This window comes from Opisthocomus hoazin, chromosome 16, assembly GCF_030867145.1.
Source record: "Opisthocomus hoazin isolate bOpiHoa1 chromosome 16, bOpiHoa1.hap1, whole genome shotgun sequence".
In the NCBI taxonomy this organism is placed as follows: Eukaryota; Metazoa; Chordata; class Aves; order Opisthocomiformes; family Opisthocomidae; genus Opisthocomus; species Opisthocomus hoazin.
Window position 1 is genome coordinate 18,203,260 of NC_134429.1, and position 26,086 is coordinate 18,229,345.

Sequence of the window (26,086 nt, forward strand, 5' to 3'; positions counted from 1 at the left end):
TTGTATTAATACGGGCAGCAAGCCGCCAAGTTCCCAAACGTTTCCAATGCCAGAAAGAACACAGACGGTAATAATTAAAGAAGAGAGGCGATGCAAGTTCCCTTTTATCCCAGCAATGCTAGCTAGCCACGTTTTTCTATGCCTCTACTGCCTTCAGCTACCTGACTGCCAAGGCTACGAGCTACGTGCTTCCCTGGCTGCTGAGCGCAACGTTGAAGGTTATCTTGGGAAGGATTTTCCTTGAAGCATTTTGAGTTAAAGCAGCAAGAACGGCCCTGCTGCCCTGCACGAAAGGCCCTGGGGTCCGCCATGAAATGGCTTTGCACCCCGGTAAAACCGGAGCAGAGCCTCTCGGGGCTTGCGGAAGGGGAGTTCCCGACGCCGTGTTCCTGACGTGCACGTCCCGCGTAGCTGCTGGCAGGGCCGAGCGCACGCGCGGGCACACAAAGCCCGTGGGTTATCACGGGCAAAGAGTCAGAAAGGTTGGTTCCTGGCCGCGCTGCTGCCGCGCCGCGTGAGTCATTTCCCTTCTATCTATCTCGTGCGTTTCCCACTGGTAAAACGGACTTGATAACCACAGGTGTGTTTATGGGGTTTAACTCCAGAGTGACCACGAAGTGCTGCAGGACGGCAGGAAAGCGCCCAGCGCCTTGCTGGAACTGCCGGCCGCTCTCACGGGCGCTTAGCCCTGGGCTCTTCCTTGCTTTTATCTGTCAGGGTTTTGTTGAAGAAAACAGCAAGGGAAACCAACGCTTGGCCTGAGTGGGCCAGTGAACGGCCAGTGAAATCGTACTGGTGGTGGCACAGAGTTCTCATGGGGTTTTTTCTTAATCCCACAGGCTGGGCTGCACCACCTAGACCAGCAGCGATGCCTTTAAGCAACCCCTTACGGCCATCACCTTCCTCCCACCTTTCCACGAAGAAGAGAACTTCTCCCAGTGCCCCCGGCGCAGCTAGGAACACCCCAGAGCAGCTCAAGCAGCAAGCCTCTTGCTGCCCTGCTCAGCGTTTGCTGGCATGGGGAATTATCCAGAGCTGAAGAGTCAAATGGCGGTGGTGGGGAGGGGGGTGAAGCAACCTGTCCCGTGGGCCAGGAGCCGGTGCGGCACAACCTCCTTGGCAGCGGCCGGCTCAGCTGGGTGCTGCACCCAGGACACCATCCCCGTGGGGAGCAGAACCCAGTCCGTCCCACGGCCACGTCCCCAACCTCGAGGAAGCACACCGGCTTCGCTCCCCCGGCACCGGGAGCCCTGCAGGGCTGTGTGCCCCGGCCAAACCAGCCCCAAAGCCCAGCTCTAGCCCTCGTTAACTGGCGTGCAGACCCCATCCCACCCCCGAGAAACCCAGAGTCCCATCCGGCCAAGGCGCTGGGATCTCTCTTCCCTCCTCCGCGACTTGGGAGTCTCTCTCCCCCTCTCCCCCGGCTTCGCTGGTGTCTGCCTGCTGACTGAAGCTGTCATTATCAGCTCAATAAATCTCTGGCGCGGGTTTTATTGAATCACTGCCTGAGGGGGAACAAGCCTGTAAAGGTTGAGGAGAGCAGAGCTTTCCCACGCCTAAGACACGCTGCCGGAGCTCTCGCACACATTCCGGGCCTGCCAGCGCTCCGCAAATGTTTGGACAGCCTTGAACAAATAACACACCTTTAAAGAGGCCAGCATGAAATTTTTCCTCACCGCCCAGCCGCCCTCCCACCGCCGCTTCCCCCCCATCCCCCCACCCCGAACGCCGCAGCGCCGTGTGTGTGCGTGCGGGTGTGCGCTTGTGCGCGCGCGTGTTTATTTTAGGCTTGTCTTCCCCTTTTGTGTTTAGGTTGAGCGGTCGGTGGCTGCGTTCCAGCCGTATTTTGTGGGAGGAATTCTGGCCTCGGCTGGGTTGCTTGACTCCGGGCGGTGGGGGAGGCGGGGGACGGGATGGGACCGAGCGTGGAAAAGGGAGGAGGTTTGGCTTTTCTCCTGCCCAGATTTCCTTCAGCAGGTAGGAACCAGCCAGCAGGGATTTTCTGCTGACGGCGTGCCAGGCTGCGGTGGTAACCTCTGGATGCCAAGACTTTTTTCCGCCGAGCCCCGTCTGCCTTGCGCGCTGGTGTAAGGTTCCAGCGACAGTCTGCTGGGCCTGGCACGCTCCGCTTACCCGCAGACCTCCTCTAATTAACGCAGCGGCTTCCTTCACACAGCCCTGCTGATGTGTCCTGACCCTGACCCGAAAAGAACTTCCCTGGGGCACGAGGGTCCACGTGCGGAGGTGGAAGCTACAGAATCACAGAATCACAGAGTGGTGGAAGGCACCTCTGTGGGTCCCCCAGCCCAACCCCCTGCCCAAGCAGGGTCACCCAGAGCAGGCTGCACAGCACCGCGTCCAGGCGGGGCTGGAATATCTCCAGAGAAGGAGACTCCACAGCCTCCCTGGGCAGCCTGGGCCAGGGCTCCGTCACCCTCAGAGGGAAGAAGTTCTTCCTCTGGTTCAGCTGGAGCTTCCTCTGCTTCAGTTTGTGCCCGTTGCCCCTTGTCCTGTTGCTGGGCACCACTGAACAGAGTCTGGCCCCATCCTCCTGACACCCACCCTGCAGATATTTATAGGCATTTAGAAGGTCCCCTCTCAGCCTTCCCTGCTTCAGGCTAAGAAAGCCCAGCTCCCTGCTGTTTCTCTGCGACGCGGTGATGCTCCTTGGTCTGCCCAAGTGGTCTCCGGAGGGGTGCTGGGCTCCGTGCTTCCCTGGAGACAGCCCTGGGATGCGCGCAGCTAGCTTGCACGTGGGGCACGGAGACGATCCCGCGAAGCAGCCAAGTTTGCTGGGGGGGGTCTGGAAAGCAGCTTCAGCAGCTGGGCCAAGAAGGAAGGAAAACACGGATGTAACAGCAGCATCCAGCTGAGAAAAGCGCAGCGCGGCTCGCTCCGACTCGGGGAGGCTTTCTTCTGTCTTCCTGAGGAAAAATAGCATCTCTCTCCGAGCTTTTCCCTCCGGCTCGGCACAGCCTGCTGCCGCGGGAGCTCCAGCTGGGAGCAGGGAACCCTGAAACCGCTCGGGCTTAATCCAAGCCTGTGGTAGGCAAGCCCAGCAGGAGCACAGGTCCTGTTTTCCCTTTCAGCGAGACGAAGCCCAGCTGCTGGTGTTTCCCCGTCGCGGTGTGCAAGGGGATAACGCCGGGATGGGACCGTGCCTTGCGTGTTCTATGGGCGTAACAGGAATGCATTCGTGGGGCAAAAGAGAAACTTGGAAAGGCTTAATAGACCAGCCAGCTGCCTGCCTGCTGAGTTCTGGGAATGTAAAACACTGCAGCCATCTCAACAGCTCCTAAAATTCCACCCGACTCGTTTCCTGTAGCTGGTTTCCCAATGCTGAAAGGCTTGGGCTCCCGTGGATAAAAAATTGGAGAGAATCCAGAATTTAGATTTCTGCCTACTCGATCTTTCCTGTCAACGGATCATTAAATAAGAAGCAGAAACGCTGTATTTGCCATACGCTCATCACCAAAGAGCTAAGTGAAAATCCTGCTTTAGGAAACGAGTGACAATTAGTTTGATGGTTCCGTGCTCCTTAGGTTATGTTGTCTGGCTTAACCAAGTCGTCGCACACACAAGGTAGCGAGGCATCAAGGTCATGCCTGCTTTGAAGGGAACAGGATGAGCAGAGCGTAGCAGGAGCTGCAAAGATAAAGGTTTAGCTCTCTTTGGGGAAATAAAGGCACGGGATCCATCCACACGCGAAACAAGGATGCTGCAAGTCACAGTGGCACAAAGCAAGCTGTTGCACGTACCAGTTGACAGCCCCACCTTGGACATGCTGGTGAAGGAGCTAAAAAGGGAACAGGATAAACACCAAAGTGCAGAAGTACATTAGCTGACGCATGGAAAAGCTGGGGCTAGATGGCAGGGGTGAAGCAGATGAGCAGAGAGTCATGCGGGAGGCACGGGCCGGGGCGTCTGCTCCGCAGAGGCACCCGGAGCACCGGGCTGGCCGGGAGCGGTAGAGCCGGGGCACTGGCGGGACAGAACGAAGGTTGAGGTGCGATGGGGAGCTCAGTACAAAGTTCATTGCTGCCACGCTCATAAACCACAGATAAGGAAGCGGAGAAAATCTGCGAGATGGATTTAGGTTCCACTGAAATGTCCCCAGTTTGGGGACTTGTGGAAGGGGGGGGAACAGCTCGTGCAGTCTTTCCCAGCTCCCCTTTAGTCCGCGGTGGATTTACAGCCTGACCATTTCAGGGTACTGTTACAACCCAGTCGGGTGCTGCCATGGCCGGTGGTATAAAACCCTCACTGTCTTGCTATGCCGTGAATTTCCTCACTGGCCTTTACACTCCTGAACTGCACCAGGAACACCCGAGACGCGTGGCGATGGGAACACGTGCGTGTGGCTGCTATCGGCGCTGAACAAGAAGTGCTAACGCCATCGGGCAGGAGCTGCCACCCAAACAACCCGCAGCCGAGCGGAGGAAGCCACACGTCCCTCCGGCCACGGCAGGGCTGGGGGCACGGCACGAGGGGGACGAGGGGGACAGAGGGTGAGCCTGGCCAGGCCTTTGCCGTGGCTGCATCCCAGCCCTGCCACGGCCGGAGGGACTCGTGGCTTTGGGCTCGGCGCCCTGGCCCGCCCTGCCAGCAGCGTGCAGGCACACGCCCGGCACGGGGCCGCCGGCCACGCCACGCACCACGCTCTGTCCCGGCGTGGGCTGCGTGTGCGCTGGCATGGGCTGCGTGTGCCCCAGTATGAGCTGTGTGTGTCCCAGTATGAGCTGTGTGTGCCCCAGTATGAGCTGTGTGTGTCCCAGTATGAGCTGCTTGTGCCCCAGCATGAGCTGCGTGTGCCCCAGTATGAGCTCCATGTGCCCCAGTATGAGCTGCGTGTGCCCCAGTATGAGCTGCGTGTGCCCCAGTATGAGCTCCATGTGCCCCAGCATGAGCTGCGTGTGCCCTGGTGCGGGCTGCGTTCACAGCATCCCTGAGGAACTGCATCCTTGGTTCCTGCCCCGCTCAGGAGGGACCCTGGGTGGTACCGGTGATGTGAGAAAGCCCCGGGTCCTGTGCCCCGTGAGCGACGGAGCCTGTGCTGGGGTAGATGGGCTGAATGGCCAGGGCCCGAGGGCTGCAAGGTCTTCTCCAGGATCACTTGTAAGAGATTTGGCTGAAGTAATCAGATGCCAAGAGCCGGGGTCCCGAGGACCATGCCCACCAGGGAGGCTTGTGCCGCTGGCGATGCCCATGCTGGAGCGGGTATGCCCTCACCCCCCGACAAGGACCAGGAGTGATGTGCTGCCAGGCAGGGGCTGGCTGCAGGGCTTCCAGAGCTGTTGGTCTTCTCTCTCGCCCCTCGCTTCGTGAGTCCCGTACCTGGCTGCGTTCTGCTTTGCTCTGTTTTAAACCTTGCACGCTGGTCTGACTCCCAGACTGGTTTTTGCAGAGCAAGGAACGGGCTGCCCTCTCCTCACTTTCCACCTCAAGTCTAGCGAACACTGGCCTTCACTTGCAAGCGCTAAGAATCTGCCATAGGTTTGGTTTCATGTTTGAAGCCTCTGTAAAGAACCAGGCAGATGTCTTAGCGGGGACGAGGGGGTTAATACTTCCTTCCTCTGCCGGCATGAGGAGGGACCCGCACAGGGAGCCTGTAAGTTGCTTTTGAGTGATGATGCAGAGTGGAGGTTGGGCTGCTTCCTTCCGAGCCGGGGTTTGGAGCATCCCAGAAACCACCCTGGGCTGAAACTTGGAAGGTTCAGACAAGGTCTCGGTCTGGTTAACTGGTGCGGCTGCCCCCAAAAAAAGCACAGGAACCACTAATTTACAACAGGAGGCAGACAAAATGGCCTGTTTACTTTCCAGCCTTAAATTGTCTGTTAGCGAAGTGCAGACCACAAAATGGGTGGCCCCTTTCCTGGAGAAACTGTGAAAACCTGCTTAGTTCCTGCGCTAGTAAAGCAAACAAACAAACACGACCCGGAGCTGGGTTTCAGCCCGCCTTGCCGCTCACCGGTCCACGAGAGCATCTGAAAACAAACCCACAAAGCCCAGCCTCGCTGATAAGACCCAGCCACGACCACGACTGATGGGAGAACCCAGAGATGCAATTAGGAATTTCAAATGTTTTAAACAAAGGGCAAAAGCAATCAGCAAAAGGTAATTAAAATGGATTAAATGAAGCAAAGTCATCTGAGCAAAATGCTGGGAACCGGTCCAGCCAGGGAGGACAGATAACTATGTGAAATGTGTGCTCGGAGTTTCTGCATTAATATTACTTTGCGCTTCTGCAAATCTTTGAGGATCTCGGAGCAGCCTGCAAGCAATTAAACCTCACAACACCCCAGGGAAGCAGAGGTTGTTGTACGCACTTACAAGGTGGCCGTACAGAGAGGGTAGAAGTGATTTACGCCGGGCCCACATGGCGAGTTAGAGGTGGAGTGGGAAATAAACCTGGGAGTCCTGAGTCCTAGGAGTTTGTTTTACTGGTGAGACAGGGGATGGTGCCACCTGAAGAGAGCATTTTGGCTTCCACAGTAGGCACAGTGCGAGTTCATTCCTCTAAGCCACCTTGTTTATTTTTAGCACCGAGGTTTATATCAGGAATGACAAATTTGGCTTTCACGCTCGGATGTGGCTAGGACAGGAGCAGCTTGCGACAATAAAATCTCCAGCACGCTGTGGCCGCCTCTTCCTCTGCCCTGCGGGGAGCTCTGTGCGGTGCGGGCTGCTGGAGCCGGGCACCGCTGGCCCGTGAAGCGTAGTGGGGAATCCACCGGAGACGTTTGCGTGGAAGGCTTTGACGTTCTGCAGTAACAACAGATAGAAGTGAAGAGAGGGATGTTTTGCTTGTCCTTGGGCAAAAAAAAAATATCCCTCCCGTATCTGTATTTAGAAAGCAAAATGTCGTTGGAAAAGGAGTCGGTTTTCTGGGATACCGGCTGATGCATTCACTCCAACCGCTTAACTTCAGCAAATAAAAGAAGGGTTAGAAAAAGAAAAAATACAAACCCTGAGGCTTCCCTCTTCCCATGGGACAGCATTGAAGCAAGGCATAAAGCGCTCTGCTTGCCGAGGCTCTCTGGCTCGGTGCGCTTTGGGCTGAGCTTCTTCAGGGGGCAGGCGCTTCAAACGGGGGGCCAAGAGGCATCGCCGCGGAGCCGCTCCTGGCGCGCAGGCCAGCTCGCTGGCTTCTTTCTAAAAGCCGTTTGTTTAACTGGCTGTCATCTTTATTCCAACACACCTGCTGCAACGGAGCGCTGGGCAGTGTCCTGTCTGCTGGGAGGGGGAGATGAAGCAGCAATTAAAGGGGGACTCCTGCTTCGACCTCTGCGGAGCGCAGCCGCCATCGATCGCTGGCTCGGGGCCGAAGCCCATCGCTGGCCGTGCGGGAGCTCATCTTTCTGCTGCGTCAGGCCGGGGCTGACGAGTTTCGGTTCCCCATTCTTTGAGTACCTTGAGGGACACAGAGATCTGAATCTCCACTCTCTTTGAAGATAGCTACTGCTATTTGCATCCGGCTCTTTTAAGAATTAGCATCCCCTGCCTAGACCTATTACACCTCATGTTCTCAGCGTGAGACTTGAGCATTTGGCCTCTGTTTCTTGCTCTCCGGGCTGCAGCGTATGCAGCCGAGCATGCCCTGGGTTGCACAAAGTGTTGAAAATCCCAGAGCTGGAGAAGCACCGTGGCTGCCAGCGTTGCAGGAAAGCCGACCGAATGGTTAGCATCCTCATCCTGCATCCCACAGGTACCTGGATGCCCCCATGAGCCGTCAGACTGCAGGGGCTCGGTCGCACAGGTCTGTATGGTGCCTCCAGCCAGGTGCCCAGACTGGAAGGAGCCTTGGGAACACATCAGCCAACATCTAGGAAAACCCCGAAGCAGCGGAGCAGGGCCCTTGCCGGGCGCGTTTCACTTACGCCTAGGTGATTCTCTGGCTTTGATTTCCACGTAAGATGCTCCGTGTGGGACTGTTGAGCACAAGGCAGGCAGTGAGCAGCTGTGATTAGATGGGGCAAGGATTAGGTACGCATATGCAACTGCCAGGATTAGGCGTTTGCTTGAATAACAAGGAAACATCCAGTTACAGTAAGCAGGATGAAGCATCGTGCTCGGGGCATGAACTAATCCAGCGCTCTCTGTGTGTGGGAAGACTTTTTTTGCTCCAGGGCAGTAGGTTATCCAGGAGAAGGCTGCTGTGCTGAAAGGGTATTTTAGGGGCACTCCATCCTCAGCAGCGCCTTGTGCTGCCGACTGTCAGAGGCAGGAGACGGCACTGAGCAGACCATTAGTCTTATCCAGCCTACCAGCTCCCTGTGTTTTGGCTAGGGCGTGCAGATAGGAATTAGCGACTGTGCAATGTTTGTTCTCACGAAGCAGGAGGGGAGGCTGACAGAGAAAGAAATACAGAGCAAGGGAAAAAATAGCAAGGGAGAGAAGGAAGGAAGGGGAGGGGAGATCTGCAAACGTAGAAACATGCATCGCGCTTTCAGGATGAGCTGGGCACAAGGGAGAAGTCCCCCCCCGACACCCTGAAATTTCAGCACAAATGATTTTGGGGAGGGGGATGCGCCCGGCTCTGCGGGCCTTGGCGGGTCTGAGCACACCGAGCCCCGGCGTGCGCTGCGAGGGAGGAGAGCGGGGAGGCTGGCGAGGAGCTCCTCTGACACACGCCAGCAGCTCCGGTCCCGGGCTGCGTGGGTGGCAGCGCGGGCTGCGTGCCTGGCTTGCCTTTCCCAGGCACGAAGCAGGCAGCCTTCTGCACAAAGAAAGTGGTCATTATGCGACGGGTGCTCCCACCTCGCTCTCCCCGCTCTGCTCCCCTCCCTGCCAGAGCAGTCACAGTTCCTCTTTCAGTGCCTTTTCAAAGCACTCGAGCCACCCGATTCAGTGCTGCGTTTGCAGCGGGACGGGACGGGCTGGGCTGGGGTGGTGGCTGGGCAGCAGGACAAGGAACATGACATCATTAATTCCCAACACACAGACAGGAGCCAGGCCTGCTCAGGAAAAGGTATCAGGGCAGAGCATGCTTTGCTCAGAGCATCAGTGATTCAGGCAAAAAGTTTCGCTGAGGGCTACTTCTCCCCAGTCAATGTACAAACCAGTATAACCTTGCCACCTTGGCACTAAGGTGAGGACAAGAAGTCCAAGCCAGGGGTAAACAGTGTCTCTGGCTTCTGGGACACTGAATACAGATGTTTTCTGGATGGCAGGGTGAGGTTAGAGCCTCTACGGTTAGTTTAGTGTGTGGGCTTTAAATAAACTTCACCCTCCGGATTGCAGCCTATCTGTAACTGCCAAGCGTGGGTTCACTCTGGGTAACGTGTTTTTCATGTTTGTCCTGAAGTCCCCTGCTTGCCAGATGCACCTCATCGAAAGTGGGGTGCGGGATGGTCCGACCAGCAGCACGGCGGCCCTGAAAGCTTGGGCTGCCTTTGCCAGCCTCGGGAGAGAGCCCGTTCGAGGTATCGATTCCATAATATAGGTCAGCTTTAGTCATTATGCAGAGGGATCAATCACACCAACGGGGCTCAGCACAACTTTAATCAGCGTGACAAAATCGGAGGTGAGGGGGAGTTTGAGGGTGGCTTTGCCCTAGATTTTTTTCCCTTTATCTCCAACGCTGCTCCCGTCGGTTGGTGAAACGGGATATAAGCTGAAGCAGCAAAATGCTTTGGGTTTCTTAATGCCGTAGCACTGGATGGGCAGGAAAGGTCCAATGGTTCCTCCACAGCCTCTGAAACAAAGCCCAGATACTGCACGAGGAGACGAATCTTAAAATCGATTATTCAAATTCTCTTCTTTGCTTGAGGATGGGAATGCCACCTCTTCGTGCTCTGAAGGATCAGATCTGAGTAAAACTGGGGCTTGGGGAGAGCACTGTGAAAACTGCGTCTCGGGTCCCAGACCCACGTGTCTCATCACGCGTCCTCCTTTGGCAGGCGTGGAGGGACTTTTTTCGAACTGTGGTTGCTGGAAGCAGCTTGTGCTGTAGGGTCGTTCCCTCTTGCTCTGCTGCGCTAGCCAGCAGCACATGGCCTGTGGGGCCTCTGTGAGTGAGCTCCGAGCCAGGCAGACACAGGCGAGCTCCAAACTGCAAGCTTTGTGGCCTCAATCAGCACAAAGCCAAGAAAAGACCACGCAGATGTGCTCTCGGAGGGACGTGTACTGCTCTCGTGTAGCTCACGCTCTGCCCTGAGTGCTCCTGGAGCAAACAAGAACTTAAAATTGCATGAGGAGCAACTGAATTCCCCTTCCACGTCCCCTTTACGCTGTTCTGTAATCTGCTCCAGCTCTGCCAGGCTAGAGAAAAAGCAGAAAAAGTTGAAAAGCAGAAAAAAACCCCTCTGCTCCTGCACATAGACCAGGATGTGCAGCTCTGGATGCTGAGATTACTGAAATTACTGGCTTAATTCCCAGGCTTCTTGAGGAGAAAGGTCCTGTTTCCACGCAGCCCCCGCGCAGCAGAGAACTGGTGGGAGACAGCACGTTTCCTTCGCATGGGGCTTATCATCCCCATTGCCTTTCTGCCCCTCCCTGTCTGTCTGGCAGGCTACCTGGACTGCAAGCAGAGATGGTATCTCACAGGAGACTGATAAGGGCGATGGGGATGTGGCAATCAATGGTCAGAACCTCCCCTTTAATGGGATCTGGTAGGGCTGCCCATTGCTAAACAGACTGACGTTCCGCAGGCTTCCCCCGCACCCCCACCCCGTCTGCGTTGCTTTCTGCGCTGAAATACGGTGTTTGAGCCATGGAAAGCTCCAAGCAGGTGACTCATGTCCTGTACCTTGACTTCTCTTTTTGCACTGCCAACGCTGATGCTCTTTTTTTTTTTTTTTTTTTTCTTTTATGGCTGGAATTTGTCCCCTTTGCCTTGACCCTGACACAGACAAACACCACCCCCAGAACCCTGTCTTGCCAGTGATTTTACGGGAGGTCAACTCGTTTCTGCGTGCTTGCTACATGGATAAGAAGCACAGCAGTGGGGGAAGTCCACCCGTATGATTCTGAGGAGAAACTGGCTGTCTCTGAGGAGCAGTCATGCAACGGAGCGGCTCACCCTGCTCTCACCCTCCTGGACCAAAGGCTCTTGCTGGCTGATGCCTGTTGGGTTGCATGTAGGATGTGGGCAGATGTGCTGCAGTCTGCTTCCCAGTGCAAAAGCATATTTCTGGTGGAGAAGGGGGATTTTGGAGACTGCTAACGGGCTCCGTGATGGACAGTCCCAGGCAGAGAGGGACAGAGAGCCTGAGACCCCACTCTCATCCCTGGAGGTGGCCTCTTCCACTGCAGGCTGCGGCTGGAAAGGCTTCTCTTCTGCCTTTGTTACTTCTTCTGCATGCAAAGGGACACCAACACATCACCCCAGTCCTTGGACCACACTTCATACAGGTCTTTTTTCTTTTTCTTATAGTTTTGCCAGTACCTCTGGAAATAAATGCATCTTCCTGCTTTAGACCTGCAGTCTGGTGAACAGTTGGTGGCCTGCAGAAAGCTCTGCTAATGCCACTGCTGTCAGGCTTGTTTCACGGTATTTAATGTGACTTAACCGAGGAGTACTAGAAGACAGAGGGGTGAAATGTGGCTGGGGTGGGCAAACAGCTATTTCTGAGGCATCTCACCTTCAGCAACAACTTGGTGATGGCCATGGTTGTCGTGGGGCACATTTACTAACTCCGAGAAATCAGTTTGATATGAACTGGAAGAACACACAAAGAACTAAAAACCGCTGCAATGGAAGCCCGTCTCAGGTTTATGGTCCGTCTTACATTAGCTAGTTAAAAAAGTAGTACAAACATTTAAACACCAGTGGCAGTAAAGATAAAAATGTAAGCTTGATTAGATAAAGAATAAAGATATGTGTTTTATATTGACACCTGGACCATAACCTTTGTTTGCTTCAAGCTAAGGCTACTCGAGTGCAAAAGTATCAAGCAGAGATTTCCTGGAGGCCCAAACACCTCCTGGTGTAAATGAGCTTTTGGGGTGTGGGTGCACAATCACTCTGAGAACAACCTGTGGGCTTGGGAGTTCTCTCCTGCAGAAGAACGGCCAGAAAGGAGAACGTGAGCTCTCTTTGGGACAGAGTCAGAGGTGTTAGAGTGAGCTCCTTTCAGACGGTTGAACTTGATGATCTTAGAGGTCTTTCCCAACCTTAATGATTCTATGAATTCAACCAAGCTGTGGGGATGGTGTCCTCCGGTGGAGACCAGCTTGGGGATGGGGACAGCTTTAGTAGGCGCAGCTAGCTCTGCCAGCCTGTCTACTGCGAAGCGATGGGGTCCTTAATGAAGCTTGTGGACTCTTTTGGCTGAGAACCACTCAGGAAGAAGCAAAGCATGGGTTGCTGCGCTTGCTGGGTCTCCAACGCTGGGTCTTCGCCACTGGGATGGCAGCGATCTGGCATCACTGCTCCCCACGGCCCCGGGAGGGCGAGGAGACACGAGGGACCTGCCCAGGGGAAGGTGTGGGTTAGCACGGGCATGAAGCCATGGCAAGGTGGGTGCAAAGACCCACATCAGAGCCTGCTGGGTGTGAAGCTGAGGTCGCATCGGGCTCCTCGCCCACGCAGCAATCTCCTGTGTGCGCCGATGTGCAATTAGCAGTGTCCTCACCACTGCCATCACCACAGCGGCCGGAACAACCAGCCAAGCCCAGCTCAGACCCATGGTGTGACAGGTCTGGTGTCCCTCCTGTCTGCCCGGACCGGGTGTTGAAGGGGGATAGACCCTCGCGTCCGCTTTCACAGGGGATGCGATCGCCGCTTGCGCCGCGGAAGTCCCAATTTTTTGGCTCCGTCCTCCGTTGACACGGAGGTTAAATTAGTGCAGCTCCGTGGACTTGGTGGCACTGCCCGCCTCTCAGACACGTGTCAAGGGCAGAGAGAAGCAGGCCTTGGGGACACGGTGGCACATGTCTCTCTCTTTTATTTCTTTTTTTTTTAATGCGCACGTCAACCGAGCAGATTCCATTTTAATGCCGCGCCTGTGCGGTGGTGGTGGTGCATTCCTCTGAGCGTTGCCATGCGAGGCCAGGACGGCGTTTGGCTGCGGTTAAAGCGCTTTATCAGTTTCTGAAGTCACTTTGTAAATAGCGGCAGCCAAGAGGCCGGGGAGGGGGGGGGGGGAAGAAGGGATCAAAATAAAAGCAGGAAGAAAAAGGGCTTTGTTAATTTTAATAGGGTGTGTTATGTTCCTCCTTCATCTCCCAGATATGCCACACTCGGCGATGACAACCCTGCTTTATGGAGACCTCGGTCTCCCCTCGCCTCCCCCCCCAGCCTAGTTAAAAATCCCACACCGCACAGCAGAGAACAACTCGCGCTGCCCTTCTGGCAGGCGAGCGGAGAACGCGGCTCTGTTTTCATCACGGAAAAGCCTCCGGGCGCATATTTTTGTAATTAGGCTTTTCTGCTCAGCAGTTTTCGCAGCTGTGATGACACCCGGGTGTCGCCCCCCGCTTTCTCACGCTCTCCCTGCCAAGGCTCGCAGCGGCTGGGACGCGGCCAAGGGCCGAGGTCGGCCGGGCTGGCAGCCCCCGCGCCGCCCGCACGCGCTGCCGCCGCGCCGCTTCCCTAACCGGCGGCCCCGCTCGAGGTCACCGCCCGACGCCTTCGCCCGCGCCGCTCGGCATGGAGGGCTCAAGGGGCTGCGGGGCAGGGGCTTTACCCCCTCCTCCGACGCTGGGAACGCTGCCATTTCTCCCTTCCACCAACGAAGAGGTTTCCTCTTCCCCTTCCGCTGACTTCCCCGCTAGCCCACGGAGCGCCAGGGGAAGCTTCTCTCCCCCCGGGGATGGGGAAGGAGGAGGCGGTGGGAGGGTCTGGAGCAATTCCAGCTCTCGGGGGGCTGCGAGGCTCCTTCCTCTCCAGCAGCCCTGGCTCTGGGGAATGGTAGGCGTGAGCCGGACACCGGCAGCCTCCCCGCCGCCCGTCCGTCCGTCCACCCTCTCCCCTCGGCTGCCGGCCCGGAAACCTCCCTCCAGCTGTGGCTTATTAAAGCTGGAATGTCTCTGAGGGACCGGGGAGAGCCAGAAGGATCGTTAGTAACAACTAACGACGCTGCCTTGCGTGCCAGCCCAGGCCTGAAACAGCAGCTCCCACACAAGAGGCAAGAAGCGTGTCCCCGCAGCAGCGTCACACCCACCGCCCAGACCCCCCAGCCCTTCCCGTCCAGGGACACGGACGTGCTCCTCCTGCCAGAGCCGAGAGCACGATGGGGATCCCTTCACTGGGATCCCTTCACTGGGATCCCTTCGCTGCGATCCCACGCTCGTTAAATGCGTGCGGGTTTAGGGAGAGATGAAAGACCCCATCTGCAGTGCCGCGTCCAGTGCTGGGCTCCCCAGTTCAAGAAAGATGAGGAGCTACTGAAGAGAGCCCAGCGGAGGGCTGCGAGGATGAGGAGGGGACTGGAGCATCTCTCCTACGAGGAGAGGCTGAGGGAGCTGGGCTTGTTCAACCTGGAGAAGAGAAGGCTGAGAGGGGACCTAATAAATACTTACAAATATCTGCAGGGTGAGTGTCAGGAGGATGGGGCCAGACTCTGTTCAGCGGTGCCCATCGACAGGACAAGGGGCAACGGGCACAAACTGGAGCAGAGGAAGCTCCAGCTGAACATGAGGAAGAACTTCTTCCCTCTGAAGCTGACGGAGCCCTGGCCCAGGCTGCCCAGGGAGGCTGTGGAGTCTCCTTCTCTGGAGATATTCCAGCCCTGCCTGGACGCGGTGCTGTGCAGCCTGCTCTGGGTGACCCTGCTTGGGCAGGGGGTTGGGCTGGGTGACCCACAGAGGTCCCTTTCAATCCCGAACATGCTGTGATTCTGTGAAATCTGGTAGGAGCCTGACCCTGCTCTGCAGACCCCAGTGATTCTCTGCGATGCATCTGGAGCAGCAAAGCCTCCCACCGGTCGCATTTTCTGTCCTAAGAAGTGCTTTAGCCCCAGAGCCTGGGCTCCGCACTCAGATGTTGACCCACCAAGTGATCGCAGGAAGCAAATTTGTTTCTGGCCTCAGTTTCTCCTCTACTTTTGTTTATTTAATAGTGTATTATTTGGAGGAGGGATGGCTTTATTGCCATTATTGCCGTTGCAACGACGGCCCGCCTGCCCGTGCTTCGGTGAGCTGCTGGGCTTTCTCCTTTCAAAAAAACCCTGGATTATAAGAGCAACATGGCAAGTCTACCTTGTAGGAATACCATATGCTGCTAAGCTAACGGAGACCCTGGCCGTGCTTTTCAAGAAATAGGGATACACTCCTCTTGCATGGCTCGTCGATGCACTCCACGGAGCGGAGCTCGGGTTCTCAGCCCAGTTCTTGTCAGGTAGTTTTTCATGTCACTTGTTTTACGGTTGCCATCACACCATCCAGCACTGATGGCAGCAATAAAGCATCAGATCACAGAATGGGCTTTGGGGACCGGTGTGATTTCACCTCCTCTAGCAGAGCTTTCATCCCTGAGAATTTTCCTGGTGACCTGTCTGCTATATCTAAGCATCTATTATGTAGGAAAATACAGATTTTCATTTTACATGGGACTTTCCTTCGAGTGTCGCTTGCAGAACGGTAGACTGAGCAGCGAAACACACCAAAAAGACATCTTAAAAGCACGGCGTTTAAAAAGCAGATCTTCTTTTGACACCAGGCTCTTTGTTATAGCAATGAAGGCTCCAGACATGCATTTTTTTTATTATTTCTAATGAAAGCTGATTTTTCTGCTGAGATCGCTTGACTCCAGGAGCTGCAACCTGGAGCAAAACCACTTCATGCTGTAAAATGCTCTGCTGAAACAAGACTTAGCAGCAGCATGCTTTCCCTGAAAACTCTTCCGATAATCAGGACGAGGATAGAAGCCAGCAGCTTTGAAAGAGCTTACTAAAGCGCTCTCGCTTACTCCTACCACTCAGTCTTGCATGCCAGCTTCCTTGTAAAACTATTCTGTAAAATATATCTAGAAGGAAATTAGATTTAAAAAAAAAAATCTAAACCCCCTCTTTCATACCAATGCACAAATCAGCTTGGTCAGAACCAAAGCAATGAGATGCTTTTCTGGCCTTGGTTTTCTTAAGTGACGGGGTGGCTTTATTCAGAGCAGAACAAACCAGCAGTTTCTGGTCAGGAGCCCACATAATCTGCTCCCTGGGTGAAATTTGTGCTTGAGATGTTGCTGGTGTCTAGAACTGGTGCTGTCCTTTGGCATGAGGGATTTCACCCGCAGAGCTGCATCTCCACGTGCTTTGGTGTACTGCTCGACTGCATATTCTCCTCCTTCTCACATTATACCAGCAGCTGAGGCCAGGTCCATCGCTGGTCAGTCAGCCCCACAGAACTCACAGCTGAAGTTAATTTGGCCCCTCTGGCTCTGCCTTTACTATTTAAGCCAACCGGCTTCAGCTGGAGCTGTTTCCTCTGCTCTGTTCCTGGGTGGTGGAACCAGTCATGGGAACCATGGTCAGAAAACTGTGCTGGCACCACCAGCGACTGCAAAATCCATTCGGCATCCGACTGGAGAAGTCCACCCCGGTGTGCTAGAGGTAAGCTTAAGCCCGTGGGCTTGGGAGGGAGGGGTTGAGGGTTTTGTTCGGGCTGAAACACGTTTGATTATGTCGGTCGTGGGTCTCTGTGCGGTTGTTCCTCCAATGTACCCTGAGGTGGTTTTGGGTAGATTGTGGTGGAGTTGTTGCAGTGTGGTCGGTGGCTGAGGACCATGAGCAGCTAATCCAGCTGTGGCCCCACACAGGTTCACTACTGGTGTGTTCACTGTGCATGTCAGTATGGTTCTTCTCCCATTCTGAGTGGAGAAAGTGAGGCAGAGAGCAGTGCTGGCATCTGCTGAGCCTGGAGCAGGCTGAGACAGTGGCACGGAGTGAGGAGGTTGCCTGGGGTAAGGCAGAGCTGTGGACCTGCAGCCCTTCCCCTAGTCTGTTCACATGGACCGGAGTCTAATGCTGTTGTTTGTGTTGTGGAGTGTGGCTCCTGGACGTGTTTTGGTGTCATCCTCCAACACGAGCTCTCTCTTCCACACCATTGTCCCTCAGGGTCACAGTTGGGTGCCCCAGGGACAGGTTATTGCTGTGCAGACCCCCCATGGCCACGCCATGCTCTGCTGCTTGGATTTTGGGCCGTTGTGCAATGTCTGGGTGCATCAGCTCCTTTTCTGTCCTATGGCATTTCTGTGAGAATACAGCACCTGAGAACCACACCGCTTGCGTAGACCGAAATACCACGATGGGGTGAAGTAAGCAGCTTGCTCGGAGAGGGGAAGAGATGGGTGGGGACAGTGCCAAGGTAACAGCGGCGTGCTTGATTTGACCACGGTGCTCAGTGACGGGCAGTTTTGGCACAGCTTGTGCACATAAATCTCTTGTGAGATCTCGGTATCGCTTCTGCAGGGCTCCGTTGGGGAAGGTCCACATGCACCACCTTCATATCTGCCATGGGGGATCGGTTTCCAAGCCCCTGACGCGGCGGGGGGGAGGCGGTGGCAGCCGAGGGTGGGTGTTGTGGCTCCGTCCGCGTTTTGTGGCAAGGATTTCTCGGCGGGACGCTGCTTGCGTTGGTCCGTGCAGATTCGTGAATGTCTGTAGAGCTTCGCGTCTGTTGGGGTTTAAAAATAAATACGCTGCTCAAAACTGGTGGCTCCCAGCCCCGACACAATTAAGCTCCAAATAAATTACGGAGGGAGAGGATGGGCGATGAAGGGAAGATTTTGGGAAAGCCTGTATAATTGGCACAGGCCTTTTGACCCTGCCTATTATGGAGGATCTAAGGCTCCTTCATTCCCGGCTCCACGTGCATTGTAAGGGTCAGCTCTCTCTGAGCAAGCTTTTGGAGGCATTTAGAATCAGACAAGTGTAGAAAATCCTCCGAGGTCTCCCAGATAAAGTCCCCGGAGGGTTCGGGTCTCCAGGCCGCTCTTGGTCCTTGCGTTTGGCCTTTTCACTTCGGCACAGACCTGCCGTTAGTCGCTGACCCTGCGACAGAGCTCAGAGCTCATCGGAGGCGAAGGAAATTGCTGAGCCGGGGGCACAGGCTGCCAGCACCAGGGGATGTGGCGAGTTGTCCTCTTACAAAAGGAATATTTACCTGGTGCCATTTCTATGAGATTCCTTCCTCTCTGTTGCTTTTTCTGGTCAGAGAGCAGCTTTTTGGGGCGTGGGGTGCAGACAGCCAAGGTTCTCCCGCATCCAAGCAGCACGGGCTGCAGGAGGGGCGAGGAGAGCGCGGAGCAGGGTCTGAATCCTTCCCGTACAAACTGGCTGTGAAGTTTATGGGCAACCATGTTATTAAAGAACTGGGATCCCAGAGAGCGTCCTCACTGCCAGCCCCTCCAGCGCGTTTGCTTTGAATGGTGCTGGGCCACTGGACTCCAGCGCTGGGAGGAAGAGGAGGTGGTGTCCCTTCCCAGGTCCTCTTGGGCTCCTTGAGACAGCTTGAAAAACTTCTGTGCTTTGCTCATGAATCTGTCAATAGAGCCTGGGAACAAACCCATCCAACATGGGTGCCGTTTCCTATTTTGAGCCATGCCGTGCTTATATATTAATATCAATGATGGATGCTTGGACCAGCCTCGGGGATAGCGTGATGAGCAAGGAGCAGTGTCACTATAGAACAAGGACCAGAAAGAGCATGGCTTTTTTTCTTTTCCTGAGCCCAGATCTTAAAATATTCTCAGGGTGCATTAATGTTCTCTGTGCAGTGCAGCTGGGTCCTTGGGACAGCCTGTCATAAGCAGCAGGTACGATGGGCAGTACCAGCCCAGATGCCCTGTGTCCCGCTCAGTCCTTAGCTGGAGGTTTGCCAAGGGTGGGTCCCTTCTGCTCCAACGGCACACAGGGACACGCTTGCGTTTTCCAGACTGATCCAGGGCTGTTGGCAGGTGAGCACTGGTGTTTGTGAGCGGTGTTTAGCTTCCTTCAGACTTCTTCCTCTCTCTTTCTGGTTGCTAAGTATTTCCCAGGGATTTTTACCACTGGCTGATGGCATTTTTTAAAAATAGCCTTTTCATGCGGTGAATATTGCTACTTTTGAGGCAGCATATGACACAGACCTGTCTGTTCCCAGCTCGGAGTGTTTCTCCAAATTTCTAATATATCAGCAATCGTGCTGTAGCTGACACAATTTTAGCTCATTGCCAAACGGGGATGAATTATGATATATCCACATTTAGAAAGAACTTTAAGATCTTCCAGTTACAAATAGCTCCCAGGGAAGGAAAAAGATTCTGTGAACCTGAGAGGCACTGTATACGAAGGTTGCAGAGAAGTGCAATAGGCTGATCCGCAGCGGTTTTATGATGACTTGTTTCTAGGGTGTCTCTGCTTTGTTCTTGCTAGCAGTGGTTTGGGGGTTCCTTCCACAGGTTTCTTTTGATTTTCTTCTGCCCTTGCACTTTTCTTCTTGTCTTCATTAACCATTACATTTTACTACTTGTGGTTGGATTCTGTGCTTCAAAGAAGATGAGGAGAAAGTGGCAGAAAATATCTTTGGATATTGTTTGTTGGAAAGCATCTGCCACAAACACACTTGTGGGAAATCCCGTGCTTGATTCAGTTAAAACGTGTCTGAAAACAGCACAGGAGCGAATTCGGTAAAGGCGAGCGCCCTGCGTTTTGCAGTGATTTCACAGGAGCTCTCCTACTGTTCTGTGTGTTGGCCCTGGAGGCGCTTGAAGAATGACACTTGTGTCCCCAGACATGCAGAAAATCACGCGTCAGCCCTATGTGTACACGAAGACTGGGGAAATGAAATTTGAAGTCGTGAGACTTAGAAAAAAGAAGCGTGGGTTCGAATGGCCTTGCAGGTTTTTTTTAGCCTCTGGTGTTTCCTCAGATTACATTTTCAAGCTTTCCTCTGTAGCCACAAGGGCCCTATTTTGATTGCTTTTAAAGTGAAAACTGAGATTCTCACACAGTCGTGTGACAGCAGAAACTGTCTTCACACAAAATAGAGCATGAACTGTAGTCAAATGTGAGCTTGTCTACTGTGAGAGCTCAGGATTGTCAACGAATGAGCAGTAATGACTGATGTAAACGTGTTGGAGGTAGAGTAGCAAACGGGCTGAATATGTCATAGCAAATTCCAAACCGATTTCTTTTAAAAACCAAGTGTGTGCTTGAAGCTCTACGTGCTGCAAAGTCAAGACAGTCTTTGCCGGGACCTGCTGGGTGCCACGGAGTGGTCTTTCCATGTAGGGTTGGAGACCCGATGCCTGTGTGGTTGTCAAAAAGGAGGAGAGGAGGTGGCTGAGCTATAGAGGTGAGCAGGCTTGCACTGCCTGGTCCTTGTCCTTCACGGCTTTCGAACGTTCAGAGCTGTAGCTGAGGGATGCATCTTGCTGTGTTTGGGTGAAGGCTTTGCTTAGGTGTATGGCCACCAAGTAAATGTAAAAAAAAAAAAAAACTCGGGAATTCCCATCTTGCTCCCAAAGGGAACTCTGAACAGAGAGCTTTGGCATGATACAGTGAAAGGAGTCTCCGTGCCTCAGTGTCCCTGTCTGGGCAATGATCCTCGGTCACCTGCTGTCACAAGAAGTGCCAGGCAGAAAGGATGCTGCAGAGGACAGCCAGATGCAGGGCACGTAAAAGGCCAGGATTCCCTGTTTTTGGTTGTAGGCTCTCGGTTGCCTTTGGTCAGGAGCTGCCACTTGGCTTATTTACGGCGATGCTCTGAAAGCACGCACGTGGAGGTTTATCGCTGTCGGACTGGCTTGGTCAATCACACTTTTGTTTAGTTCCTTTTCCAAGGTGCAATGCGGCACAGTCTGAAGGGGTCAAGGCAGCAGGGACCCTGCGAGAGGGGAGGGTGGGAAAACACAGGCCAGAAGCCATGGCTGTCCACATATTATGAGAAAAAAGAGAAAATAGCCTGGGTTTTGGTGAGTGCCCTGTCCCTAGCTGCTCCCGGGAAACGGGTCTCCACGGTCTTGTGGAGGGAGTGGGGAGACCCAGAACTTGGCTCTGCCCAACCACTGCTGGTCCCCGCAGCCTCGAAGAGCCTCTTCTCCTGGAGGGTCAGGTCTTGGTGTGGAGACGTGTCCCCGAGGGCCGACGGGCTGCAGCAAGGACTGTAACCCCGGGATATCCTTGATGGGAAGGGCAGCCCAGGACTGCACGTTGCTGCGGGACGGGACCTGTAGTGCCGATGCCGCGCGGGGAGCAGGGCCCTCTCCTCTCCCTGTCTGCTCACCTTAAGGATGCTCAAGGTCCCTGCCCGCGCCGCTGCTGCATCCAGGGGAATGCAGCGGGAGAAGGGAGGGGAAAAGCTGCATGTGCTGCTCCTGCAGCTCGGTTTCAAGGAAAATTTGCCCTTTCACAGTTGCTTAAGCGAAATGTCAGCGAATGCCAAATGCCCGGAGCCACATATGCTCTACACAAGAGAGGCTCCATAAATCAGGGAGCAGTTAGTGGGAAAAAATCAGGTTCCAAGGAGGAAAGCAGTGGGACACAATTTTTTTTTTCTTAAAGCTAGGGCAGCAGTGTTTCAGTTTATTATGTGGCCCAGCAGTGAAGGAATTCATCACATTGTCACTCCCCTTCTTTTTTTTTTTTATCCGAGAAAAGAGTGCGAGTATGTGTGCGTGTATACGTGTGTGAGGTGGGGGGAGGAACAAAGCGGCCGGGCAATCAACTTTGTATAAAATTGGCGCCGTGTCCCGCTCACAATGCGGGACAAAGGCTGGGGGGCTGGTGGCTCAGCTGGGAGTCAAGGCAGCACAGCTGTGACCAATGCCAACACAGTTCCCGTCAATATGGAGTGACCCTGGCTCTTTTTGCAACCTGCTTCCAGGCTCATCTCCAATAATTCTCACAAAAGACGGGAACAAACAAAACCTTTGTCAGCACTTTCCCTTCGAAAATTTTAAATATGTCATTAGGCTGCTCTTGTCCTTTTCTTTCTCTTTTACCTGATCTGGGCTTTAAAAAGCAAATGTGGACACTAAAACTCTGGGTCAACAAATGATTAAAGGAATGGCTTAAAAGGAGAAGGGATGGGTTTAGTAGTTGGGAAGCTGCTCGTGCTGCTGTCTGGCGTGGAACACTACAAAGGCACGAAAGAAAGAAAAACTCTCCTGCTTGTTAGTTAGCACTCGAGGCAGGTACAGTATTTTTTAAAATCTGTTTACTTAGAGAGGCCCAGACTGAAATACAGCAGCCAGCGAGGCTGGGAGGGCTGGCGATGTGTTGGGGCAAGGGCAGGCTGTGCGGCCGGTGGACAGTGGAGCCCTGGGCTTGGCAGCCCACCGCCCATCCTGGTGCCCTGTGGAGAACAGCTCCGCCGAGCCGTAGCCCCGCGCCCGGTACCGGAGCGATTCTGGGGCTCCATCTCTGGTGTGGGTCTTTGAACTGAGCACTCCAAACGCTGCCTGTCTTTGCCAGACCCTGGGACGTGCTGAGGAGCTATGGCTGTACATCAGCGGAGCAGTGCTGGGCTCCAAGCTTTCCCTCTGCCACGCAACAGCTCCGAGGAAAGCACCATGCTGCTTCTTTGCGACCCAAATAAGCTTGAGCCCAGTTGAGTCAGAGGAAAAAAATTGAAGCGTTCTCTCATTTGGGAAGAAAGCTTTGGGAAATCAGCATTTGGGCTGTCATCATCGTGCGTCCTCTGCAACATTACCAGCTTGCTCCCTCACACCAGCTGGAGAAAAACTGGGAAAGCTGTGCATCTGAACACCATCCTGCGTGCCAACACTGGGGATGACGGGCCCTAATTCCTTCTGAGGCAGATGTGGCCAAAGAATATATAGATCCTTCAGAAAGAGGAGGTGGAGAAGGTCAAGAAAGAAGTGAAACCCTGCCTCTCCTAACCTTGACCAAGTCTGTAAAGTGACCCTTTTCCTAGGTTATGCAGGCTCTGGTTTGCTCTGCAGGCTCTCCCAGGCATCCCTGGGATAACAAAAGGATCTGGTTACAAATATTAAACACTTCTTAATAACTCTGCCATGCCATGAAACAGAGTCCATTCTGGTTTGCTAAATGACTCTGAAAGGACTTTTTTCCCCCTCCCCTGCTTCCCTTCTCTTGCCTGGTTTTAAATAGGCCCTGAGTGGTAGGAGCCGGCACAATGGCATCGCTCCGGCTTTGTTTCAGCCTTGATTTAGCCACCCTTTTAAGGACCCTACTGAATAATTCAGTGTTATCATTCAGGATGATGCTGGATTATTACAAGGGTTTCTTCCCTCCTTTCCCCCTCCTCCTTTCCCCCCCATAACCTTTAAATTCTTTTCACACGTGAATGGGTTCAAAGGAAGTCGTGTAAGGAAAACACACAACGAGGAGGCTGCTGCTCTCCCCCTCTGCTGTCAGTTTGATAAATATAATGTGTCACCAATTAAAAACTCATTGCCATTCTCCTGCTGCAGCCCTTGCCTCGTTAAGGTCCTCCTCCCGGGGTGGCTCCCAGGATCCGCTGCTATCATTGTTGATAACAGAGGGCCTGTTTTTTTCCCATCCTGGGCCATTTCAGTGCTACACATTGGCATGTAAATAAGTTATTCACTCGACATCACTTTCTGATAGAAAAATGACCATGAAACTCTTTGATTTTGGGTTTGCTCTTGTCACAAGCGCACAATGAAATCAAGAGTTTCAGTTTTGTGTCTGTGGCTTGTGGAGGGCTTCTTTTTTTCTTCCCTTTTTTTGGCTTTTCTCTTTTGCAACTGCCTCTTTTCAGCATTTGTATGGAAATTGTCCCATCACACAATTTAATGCGGGCATAGTTTGACCTGGTAGGTGTCCCGACTTCAATATAGTAGATTGTTGTTTATTTTTGCCCTCCCCAGGAACATTAAAAAACAATCTGGGTCATCCATAAAAAGATGTTTTCTCTTTTCTTTCCTCTTTGCGCTCTTAATGCCTTTGAAGAAGAGCGGTGTGGCTGGCACCAGAGCCCCCCTGACTCTTTCCCATCAGGGACACATGGAAGGGACCTGACTGGGACAGTCCCACAGCTCTGCTGCGGGGTGCAGCAAGGGGGAGGAAGTTCTGGGGAAGGCCAGTGGTTATGGAGGACAGCCTCTCCCTGGAATACCAATCCATGCTTCTCTTTAGCTGCTTTTCCCCTAGGTATTCGCACTTGTTGCATTCTGGTTTGCTTCTCGGAGCAGTTCACAAACCAAACATGGTTTTCCCTGTTTCCCTCTGTTTTCCCCTCCATTCTTGGCTGCTGGACACCTTCCCCAGCAGCCAGCTCTGGTGGCCAGAGCTCCAGTCCTCTCTGGAAACCTGATGCCCTGGTCACCAAAATCAGCGGGAGGCCTCCCACAGCCCAACAACGGGGTCTGCACCCCATCGTTCCTTCTGGATCGCAACACGTGCTCATGAAGCCTTGTGCATAGCAGCCAGCGAAGAGCACTGAGGCAGCTTCCGAAGAGGGGTGAAATGGCACTCCTTCCAAAGCCTCAGTCCGGCTGAAAAGTTTCCTTCCAAACTTCTTTGTGTCAGGAATCGGTGTCGTTATCAACACCCGTTTCTGTGAGGCTGTCTTTGTGTTTCTCTTTCTGTGTTTCTGTTTTGTGGTGTCCAAAATCTTTGCTCGCTTCTCACTGGAGAAGTTCTAGTCTGTGTGGTTTTCATCACAATGCCACCGACTGCCTTTTCATTTGCTTATTTTTTAGCAAAAAGCTATGGTGCTATCGCTGGGAAAATGTCCAGGACACTGGTGAAAGGAGGAAGGTCTGGGTCCTTGGCTGCTGTGTGCCTAGGCTTCAGGCTGAGCGCTGGGATCGGCTTTTGGGGATCCAGCTGGACTGAAATGTGGGCATTACTCGGCTCTGCTGTGGTCAAAGCTCCTCATTTCATCACCTTGAGAGCTTCAGTGCTTTTCTCTTGAGTGGAACATTTCCAGGCAGGGAACACTAAGCTTTGGGTCTTCCTTTTTACCTTTTTTTTTTTTTAACTTCTTTTGGAGAGAGAGAGATTGGAGAAGCTTTCGTTTTGGGGAGCTGGGACACCAGTTTTAGTAACAAGGATGATTCTGTGTAGCGTTTGAAGTGGAAATGCATGCAGATTTGAAGCGTGTGTGCTCCCAGCAATGTTCTGGAAAGCCTTGATTGTTAGAACAATTTAATAAAGCTCTGAGTTTCTCCCACCCACCCCACCCCCTGCTCGCCTGTCCTCTCTCCCGGGCTCAGCCTGAAATCTCTGCTCTGAAGTTCCCCCTCATCTGCCAAGTGCTACCTTCAAGATGTGGAGTTCCCTGGAGCTGAAAGACAAAAGGATTTGCAAACAAAGCTTTGGAATAGGAAAAAGGAGGAAAAAAGGCTTCAGAAAGCTTTTCTGTATATCCATGCTGTCTGGGCAGCTAGGAAGTGGAGGGGGGAGAACTGTGGATTCTTCTTGCCGCATTACAGTGAGGATATGTGGACACAGCCATGGGGGGGGCATGGTTGTCTCCCATGACCCTGGATCCCCCAGCCAATGGATCAGCTTAAGGCACATGAGTGTTGGCTGCCGAAGTCTCTTATCTCCTTTTGTGGCCCCATGATGGGAAGAGGATGATAGAGTTTAATCATGTGGGACACAAGCTTGCCTTTATATGTACTGCTGGGCCTGCTTGACTTTCAAGAGAACGTGCCCTCTACTTTGGTGCCAGCAGATTAAGGATCAAGCTCTGTGGAGGAAGAAGGGAAGAGAACAAGCTGCGTGTTAGATGTGGAACTCCTACTCTGTATGCCCAGTCTCATCCTCCTTTTGAACCTAAAAGCTCTTTGAAAGAGCTGAGAACTAAAAAACACCCCACAGCAAAAGTCTGCAACTAAAGTCAACTGTATTTTCAAAAAATCCGAAAAGCAAGGGGGGCAATAACCTTGTTGGGGAAAGGAGAGAGAAGATGCAGTGCAAGAAAAGCGATCTAGAGATTGGTGAAAAGAGCAAACTGATCTTGTTTTGTTCTCGGAGATCCGCAGTGCTGTGGTCAATCTGTCCCCCGCAGCTTGCTGGCTGGAACGGGGACGAAGACAGAGCTTGGGGCATTCACAAAAATGATTGCAGATTGTCTTGAAAACGTACAGCCCTCATGGCATCTATGAAAGGCCTTGATGAGGTTTGTCTCCTTGGGTGAAAGGAAGCACCGGTTGCTGACACAGCTGAAAAGCCACCTCTGTAACCAGCGTGATGACTTTTGCCTTTCT